We start from the raw sequence: 9,468 nt of genomic DNA, 5'->3' as shown, positions 1-9,468 counted from the left end.
AAGTGTTAAAAACACTGACACAAAACAACAAAATTAACTTACAAACTGCTACGTCTCACAAAATAAACTGTCACAAAAGAACTACAAACAATTAAAACTGTGGACTTCAGCCTGGTTGCTGGTGAGCTTTTCTGTTTCACATACGAGGTGGTATCAAAAAGTTCCCAGTCTAGTTCTGTCGCTCGCCAACAGATGGCAGTATACAGTTGCGAACGCAGTGAGAGCTGGCAGTGGCCTTCATGAGACACTGTGCAGAGTGACATTGCTGTGTTTACTTCGCAAGTTGTGAAATTTGTGTTTTTGTGATCACGTGTATGCTGTAATTTGTGATTTTGTCATGGACAGAAACAAAGATCCAGCGTGAAATTTTGCGTTAAACTTGGGAAGTCTCCTACAGAGACACTGAGCATTCTTCAGCAAGGTTACGGCAACGAGGCAATGAGTCGTATGCAATATTTCGAGTGAAGCATGAAGAATTGGATTCTTCACAACAACAATATACCCTGTCACTGAGTTTCTCGCCAAAAACATGATGTTGCTTCTGTACCTGTCCTATTCTCCAGATTTAGCACTTGTGGACTTCCATTTCTTCCCCAAGATGAAAATGCAGCTCAAAGGTTGATGTTTTAACATCGTCGTTGAGATCCAGAGTAAATCACAGGTCCTTGACTTGCTTACATTAAACAACTTCCCAGGCCAGATTCCAAAAGTTGCAGGAATGCTGGGACTGGTAGACCGCTGCGCAAGGTGACTATTTCGAAGGAGATGATATTAAAATTGGCATTCATTCATGAGAAGCCACAAAGTTGTCGAAACTCCCATGGTGTTGTTCATTAATTTCTGTAAAAAATTTTCATTTCTTTACTTCTCTTTGAAAGCAACATTTGCTTTAAAGTTACAGCAGGAAGTTGAAAGAGAGGAGAAAGGGAAAGATGTATATACTTGTATATAAAATGGACGTGAGTGTTTGTGTGTAGAGAGTAAGTGACTGAAGGTGTATGTTGTCGTGTATGTATTTTTTTGCATGTATGTGTAAGTGGCACTCACTCGCTCTCTCTCTATCACACACAAAAATGATGTATGCATATCTATTTATGTACATCTATGCATGTACATCTATTTATGTCTATTTTTTGCATGTATGTGTAAATGGCACTCACTCGCTCTCTCTATCACACAAAAATTATGTATGCATGTCTATTTATTTACATCTATGCATGTGTGTGTATATGAAAGATAATGTGTGCATGTGAGTGTCACTTACACATACATGTGTAGCAGAGATACATATTACATGGTAATATATGAGTCGACCTGCACAGCAGACGAATATATTGATGAGGGTCTAGCCTCATTTTGATACAATAGCCTCATTCTGAGCTATACTGTAGAATCACTCAGTTCCTGCCAAGCTTCAGTCAAAGACACATGTCTTCTCTGCAACTCCATGCACAATCTCCCACATGCAATATTTTATCACACACACATTCTCAAAATGACTCATTAAACACATGCATATATACTGTAATACAAATATTATATGTTACTTCTTTCAGTGCAAAAGCAAAACTCAAAACTTTCTTTGTATGTAAAAAACATGTTTTTATATCATACTACATGCTTCCACCACAAAAGGTGAACACAGAATAAACAATATATTTATACACAAAAATGTCTTATAGCGATTCAAACTAACTGTTTTTCCATTTAATAACACACACTTGAACAGCCAACAACAGCCACTATACATGCAAAAAAAATACATGCATGACAACACACACCTTCAATCACTCTCATTCTCTCTCTCTCTCTCACTCAATCACTCACACACACACACACACGCACACACGTCCATTTCATATACACTACATACATTTTCACTTTCTCTCTTTCAGCTTCCTGCTCTATTTCAAATCAAATGTCGCCTTTTCATGTTCTAAATTTTTTACGGAAATTAACAAACAATACCACGTGCTTTTTGTTGCATGTAATGAAGGAATGCCTTAAAACTTAAGTAAATAAGTTATTTTTTTATTAAATATAACTAGTCCAAGAGGCTTTTGGTACCACCTTGTAACTGTAAAAAAAAAAGTTTCTGGAATAAATTATCATTTCCAGGGCTTATGAAAGTGATTTCCAGGCTTAAAAGTGAAATTGTTTTCTTATAAAATATAAACTGTTAAGAGCTAAAGTAAACTAGTGCAGTAATTGTCAAAGTAGCAGCTAGCAAGTCTTGACCTCATCCCCCACCCAGTTGTTACTGAAGAGATAAAACTGAGGTTGTGCAGTGGGCTGTAAAGACTTTTTCATGGATTTTGTAAATTATTTTGGCTTTCTTTGGAAAAGTGAACATGTGTGGACACTTGTTTCTTTTACAAAACTTTTGTCAGGAATCTATTTTTGCATAAATATATTGATATTCTGACACCTAATTGAAGACCAGAATTTGGCAAATTGATGCGAAATTGAACTGGATTTTACATTCATGAAATGTTAAGTTGTTCAGTATTTTAGCCTAAAAATGTACACTTCTGTGCAATAGGTGTATAATCTATGCTTTGAAATGTAACAACATAAACAAGCCCATAAAGGAAGGTAGAAGATGACAAACTTTGATAATCCTGTAGCAAGGCTATTCAGCAATCACCTGATATGCTTCACTAGAATATTGCCCACGTGATGAACAAAATCTGACCAATCACAACTTCACATCAAATAGGCTCCAACAACAATCCCTTATTTTGGCACATTTCATTCTCAGTCTTTCAACCAGTATAAGAGTTGACACACCATGACTACTAGATAGAGAGGTTTGGATGCAGCAGAGCGAACAAAAACAAAACCTCTTTTGACATTTTGTTGTTTATATTAATAACAACATTCATTTTTTTGTGTATGAAAAAATATCAAAATCCCAACAGACTCCAGTGTTCTTTTCTGTACAACTGGTGATCCCTAATGCAAGAAATAGCAGTCAGCACTGAATATTTAAAGAACATTTTGCAGCCTCATCTTCCATCATCATTGACCAGGACCTGCAATGCCAAGATGTCTTTTGAACCATCTTTGACATCACCAACATCAGCTGAAGCTGACAAGTTCCTGTGAAACCTTACACTATAGAGCTGTTGGCAACAAAGGGTTGAATATTTTAGATCCTAAAATGCTTTAGCATCAATCTTTTATATTTTATATTTACTGTTTGTAAATTCTCTTAAGGGATTCTGTGAGATTAGAGATTGGAACTCTACATTTAGGTTTATTTCGTTTTTATGTTTTAACTGAAGTTTACCATCTTTATTAGATTGATTTATAGAGACCTGTCACCTATGTTATTCTCCAGTGACCTCTTAAACTTTGAGAACTTCAATGAAACAATGTTTCTATGAGCAGAGCTTTTTAACCCTTTAGCATTCAAACTGGCCACATCTGGCCCAAATATTCTACCTGTTTTATGTTCAAACTATCAAGATCTAGCCTCTTACACCTACCTTACAATGCCATTCTAAAAATATACAATCATATCAAAATCCCAAAGCTGTGAGATAATGCATGATTAATTTTTTTAAATGTGAATAACTAAGCATTACATTTGAAAGAGTAATCTGAATGTGAAAGGGTTAAGCTTTCATTTCATTATTTTAATATTGCTTATATGTACAGCTACTCAGTACCACCCCCTCTCCAACCCACTTCCATTTCCCTCCACACCCAATTGAGATTCACCATCGATCATGTCTCCATTCATGTTCACCGTCTACTGCATTCGTCATTATCCCTATCTCCAGCCATCTGTCACTCTCTTTACACACTCTTGCAAATTTACCCATCTACCCTTCCCCATCTTCTGTCCCTTATATTCAACTTCTTGTACCTTGAGTGTATGTCCTAATGCCTTATCTCTGCCACCCTTTTTCCCTTTCCAACTGGGAGATCCAAGTATCATCTCTACAGCAAGTCACTTTTTCCTGTCTCTCTATCATACTTTAGCCTCTCAACACCAGGCACAAAGCCACTTCCTTTAATACTGCACCCCCACCTACCTCAATCAAGAGACCTTGTCTTGTGAGTTACTTGATGACCTCACTAATGCCAGAGCTACAAAAAATGTAACCAGTACACTCTGTAAAGTGATTGGTGTTAGGAAGGGCATGTAGCCCTTCCTAAGTATGCCAAAGTGATCATTGAAGCTTGACACAGTCCTCTTGTCAATTAGATCCTGTTAAACCTATTACTTTTCTGGATTCTACTGTTTCATTTTAATTGTTTTTGCACACAATATTGGAATGCCATGGAGCTCTGACCCAAAAGAAATTGTTTTGGGAGAAACATGTGTGTTTAAGAAGCTTGCTTCCCAATCAAATGGTCTTGGATTCAATCCCAATGTATGGTACCTTAACCAAAACCTTATGAATGAATTTCATAGAAGGAAACTGAAAGAAGCTTGTTGTTATGTTTATGTGTGTGCTCTTATCTAGCCATCATGTGATGGTTGTAAATGAGCTTTATCATTATACAAGCAAGGTTGTTCATTTCTAGTCTTCTGTTAAAAACATTTAGCTATGGGGAAATATTACCTTACTTGAAAACAGGTGAGGGTTTGTGACAGAAAGACACCGACCTGTAGAAAAATCTTCTTAGCAAATTCTGTTTGATCCATGCAAGCATGGAAAAGTAATGATGATGAAATTTTTTCTTATTTTGGCACAGAAATTTGTTTTCCATGCTGGCATGGGTTGGACGATTTGACTGAGGTCTGGAAAGCCAGCAGCTGCACCAGGCTCTAATCTGATCTGGCAATCTTTCTACAGCTGGATGCCCTTCCTAATGCCAACCACTCCAAGAGTGTAGTGGGTGCTTTTTACATGCTACTAGCACAGGAGCCAGTCAGGTGGACCTGGCATCGATCACATTTGGATAGTGCTTTTTATGTGCCACTGGCATGGAAGCCAGTCAAGTGGTACTGGCATCAGTCACGTGCAGATGGTGCTTTTTACGTGCCACCAAAACGGGAACCACTTAGGGGGCACTGGCCACAGCTACGATTTTGGTTTTACTTGACTCAACAGGTCTTCTCAAGCATACCATATTGCCTGATGCATCAAGGGTACTTTTAAATGGGCCAGACATGCAACACTGGCATTGGCCATGGTTGCGATATCACTTTAATTACTGGGTCTTCTCAATTACAGCATATCTCCAAAGGTCAATATTCTAGAACATGCCAAGCAAAGCATGGTTAGCTTCTCCTTTGCTAGCATACAAGGTATAACTTCTGAACCACACACAGGAGGGTGTTAGAAGCAATATCGCCTACTTAAGAGTGATTTCCAATTGAATCTACCACTTCTTCTCTAAGATGCAACAAGGTCAACATCAGAGAGAGAGAGCAAGGCACATAGATTCGATATTCTTTCCTACCAGCAACTTGCTATGGTATTCTATGCCTAGTGCCTGTCTGAAAGTAATTTTTGTAGTTTGAATTCCTCCTATTTTCTCACTGTCATCATGGAACATGGCAAGATGTTCAGAACCTTTTACGTCAATCCCAGATAACCTGAGAGAACATTGTATACTTATAGCATGGATTCTCTGTGGAATATTTCTTTGACCAACTAATGATAGCTGTTACCTCTGGTCTACGACCATTTTTCTCCAAATGCAATTTTCTCTTAATGGTGACGTCGAACTGTGTACATGTTTTCGATAGCTGCTAAACAACTGTGTCTGAATATTTGACACACATGAACTTTTTCTGTTGCAAACACCTATTTCATTGTGTGACACATTTTTTCTTGTCAGGTACGACTTTGTGTTTTCTTTTATCCTTGTCTTTGTCTCCTGATATTTTCTCATTGGAGGATGTTACCCTGTTTGCTCGTGACCACGTGTGGAATTTTCTTTGAAATAACTATAGAGGTATCAAACTGCTGGATCAGGTGATGACGGTCATAGAGAGGGTCATAGTCCAACTAATTAGGGAGAGAGTCTGCTTAGATGAGATGCAGTTTGGTTTTGTGCCAAGTAGAAGTACCATTGATGCTATATTTCTGGTACGGCAACTGTAGGAGAAATACCTAGCCAAAGATAAACCCCTATACTTGGCTTATGTTGACTTGGAGAAAGCCTTTGACAGGGTCCCCTGATCCCTTATCTGGTGGGTGATGCGGAAACTGGGGATTGATGAGTGGTTAATAAGAGTTGTACAGGGATGCTGTTCATAAGGTAAGGGTTGGAAATGAGTATAAGGAAGAATTTTGTGTAGAAGTAGGGGTTCACCAAGGATCAGCCTTCAGTCCCCTCTTATTCATCATAGTCCTTCAAGCAATAACAGTGGAATTCAAGATGGGCTGCTCCTGGGTGCTCCTATATGCTGATGACCTTGCTCTCATAGCAGAATCACTACCAGAACTAGAGAAGAAATTTCAGGCATGGAAGCAAAGTTTAGAATCGAAGGGCCTCAGAGTCAACATTGCAAAAACCAAAGTCCTAGTAAGTATGAAGGCGAACACATCACAAAGCCCTTCAGGTAGATGGCCCTGCTCGATCTGTAGAAAAGGTGTTGGTATAAACTCCATAAGATGTACCCAGTGTAAGCTATGGATGCATAAGAGGTGCAACAACATCAAAGGAAGGTTAACTGGGAAGATAGCTTTTGTGTGCGGCAGATGCACAGGGGCAATAAGCACCGCAGATGCTCAGAAAACCGATTCCATCACATGTCGGGGGGAGAAACTAGAAGTAGTTGATAGCTTCCGCTACCTTGTCTGTAGTCGGGGTGGATGCTCAGAGAGCATTGCCACTAGAATAAGAATAGCCTGGGCAAAGTTCAGAAAGCTCCTACCTCTACTGGTGACAAAGGGTCTCTCACTCAGAGTGAAAGGTAAATTGTACGATGCATATGTGCGAACTGCCATGCTTCACGGCAGTGAAACATGAGCCGTGACTGCTGAAGACATGCGTAGGCTTGAAAGAAATGAAGTTAGTATGATCCGATGGATGTGTAATGTTAGTGTGCACACACGACAGAGAGAAAAGTTGGAGATAAGAAGCATCAGATGTGGTGTGCAAGAGAGACGACTGCATAGGTATGGTCATGTGCTATGTATGGATGAGGAAAGCTGTGTAAAGAAGTGTCACTCCCTAACAGTGGAAGGAACCCATGGAAGAGGGAGACCCAGGAAGACATGGGATGAGATGGTGAAGCATGACCTGCAAACGTTGGGCCTCATAGATGCAATGACAAAAGACCAAGACCTCTGGAGATATGCTGCGATTGAGAAGATCGGGCAAGGAAAGTGAGATCACAGCCGTAGCCAACACCAAGTGTTGCATAACCAGCCCATTTAAAAAGTACCTTTCAACCGTTGGGTGACATTCCGTGTGTAAGGAGACCTATTGAGTCAAGTAAATCAAAATCAAACCAAATCACAATCAAATGGAAATTGTAGTTGTGGCTGTTACCAGTGCTGGTGGCATGCGATAAGCACCATTCATTCATGTGTGGGTCACTGCCAGAGCCGCCTGACTAGTTCCCCGTGCCGGTAACACGTAAAATGCACCCTCCAAACATGGTCAATGCTACCCCCCACCAGTTTCCCTGCTCACTCATCCTATAGTGAACGCAGAACTATCCTTAACTGTTGATGTCTCCAACTGTGCTGTATTGCAACAGATGATCAGCCACCAGACTCAACTACTAGCGTTTTTCTCACAATAATTGAAACCAACCGAACAATGAATGGTATAGCACTTTTGATAGAGAGCTGTTTAGCTGTTTATGTTGCTGTGAGACACTTCCACCACCTCCTTGAAGGTCGGGAGTTCACGATATTCACGGACCTGTCTGAAAATAATTTTTATAGTTTGAATTCCTCCTATTTTCTCACTGTCATCATGAAACTTGGCAAGATGCTCAGAACATTTTACTTCAATCCCAGATAACCTGACTGAACATTGTATACTCATAGCATGAATTCGTTTGTTACGCATCTGAATAAAACCTTGGATACGAAGTGGTTCACGCACTGATACAAGTGTTTGTTGTTACTTGCTGTATAATACAGATGTATAATACAGCCATTGGATTAACGACTTAGTCTAGTCATTAAAGTGTTGACATCTTCATTAGCGACTTTCCTCGCTAAACGTGTTTATGTCTCCTTGTTTAGACATCGCGTGATCGTTGAAAATTGTTGTCACTGTCATACAAGCAATGTCGTTCGTTTTCAATATTTTGTGAAAACATGTGTAGCCATGGCGAAATATTAAGTTGCTTGATAACAGGCAAAGGTGACAGGAAATGCATCCGAGCAGGGGCAGCTGATGAAGGAAATATTCTCTATGTGGCCTGTTTGTTTTCTGTGCTCTGTTTTTCATTTTGTCCACGTTTTTTGCAACGTCCTGTACCCAAATATGCATCTATATATTATATACATGTAGATGTAGGTATGTACATACATGTACGTATATATGCATATACTCACATATTATTTGTATTATCATAGGAAAGGTGCCTCGATAAACTCTGTCCGACCCATGCAAGCTTGGAAAATTAACGTTAAAAATGCTGCTGATGATGATAGCTTAGTGGTGATAAAGACGATCAGACACAAAAATAATAACAACAATAATTCATTAATAGATAAAATTTTAATTTAAATATATTTATTAAATGCAAAATAAAATACGAAAGTTGTAGGTAGTATATACATGTGATTAGTTTCAACTCTGTATAAACAATGGAATTGATAACAAAGATGGCAGGTTTTTATAGAAACTCTTCAGCTTTAATGATTTATTTTGGATTATTTTCCATTATTTAGTCGTTGTAATCGTTCGATTTTATAAAATTAATCTTCCTAATACTGCAGGTAATTTACATTTCACATGTATAGTCACATATTTATTTATATACGCATATACATTGAAATAATAGATGGAAATCGTTCGAGTAAAAACTAATTTGTTATTATTTGTTGTAGTAGTCTTGAGCCGACTTCGTTATTTTGGTTCTGTGTTTGTTATTAATGTTGGAAACCGAATTTAACGAAGAATTAATGTTTAACTGTCTTTAAAAATATTCCAGATATATTTATATTTTGGTGTATTTTTGTATGCTTTTTTGACAAACGAAATAGTTTGGCCGTTGGAAAATTATGTTTAAGACAGGAATGTAGTTACGTTAAAGTCCGCATTAACAATTTTATTTACTTCTTCATTAAAGAATGTGAAATAATAAATAATATTTAAATTGGTTAATGCTTACTTTAACACTCGGCCACCAAGACAAAAAAAAAAGTGTAATAGGTGTAAAAGAAAATGTGTATTAAACGAATATAACAAAAATTTGCCCCAACGAACCGATTATAAAGAAATTTGTGAGGAAAATCTTTTCCGAGTGGAGTGGAGAGAGGACTTTCGAAGGAAACAAAATTCGTAAATGATTTTTTTTTTTGTTTTTGAGTG

General features: G+C 38.1%; 1 protein-coding gene across 1 annotated transcript in view; it reads left to right on the top strand.

The window, feature by feature from the left end:
* Positions 1–8,745: 8,745 nt before the first annotated feature.
* The window catches only part of LOC106870294 (E3 ubiquitin-protein ligase SHPRH), a 78,893-nt gene continuing 78,170 nt past the window's right edge, over positions 8,746–9,468 (top strand). Inside the window, exon 1 of the mRNA XM_052975311.1 lies at positions 8,746–8,873. The gene's annotated coding sequence lies outside the window, so the exon portion shown is untranslated. The remainder of the gene's footprint in view (positions 8,874–9,468) is intronic.

This window comes from Octopus bimaculoides, chromosome 21, assembly GCF_001194135.2.
Source record: "Octopus bimaculoides isolate UCB-OBI-ISO-001 chromosome 21, ASM119413v2, whole genome shotgun sequence".
Classification (NCBI taxonomy): Eukaryota; Metazoa; Mollusca; class Cephalopoda; order Octopoda; family Octopodidae; genus Octopus; species Octopus bimaculoides.
Note: the sequence above shows the minus strand (reverse complement) of the source record. Positions and strands in the feature narration are given on the sequence as shown.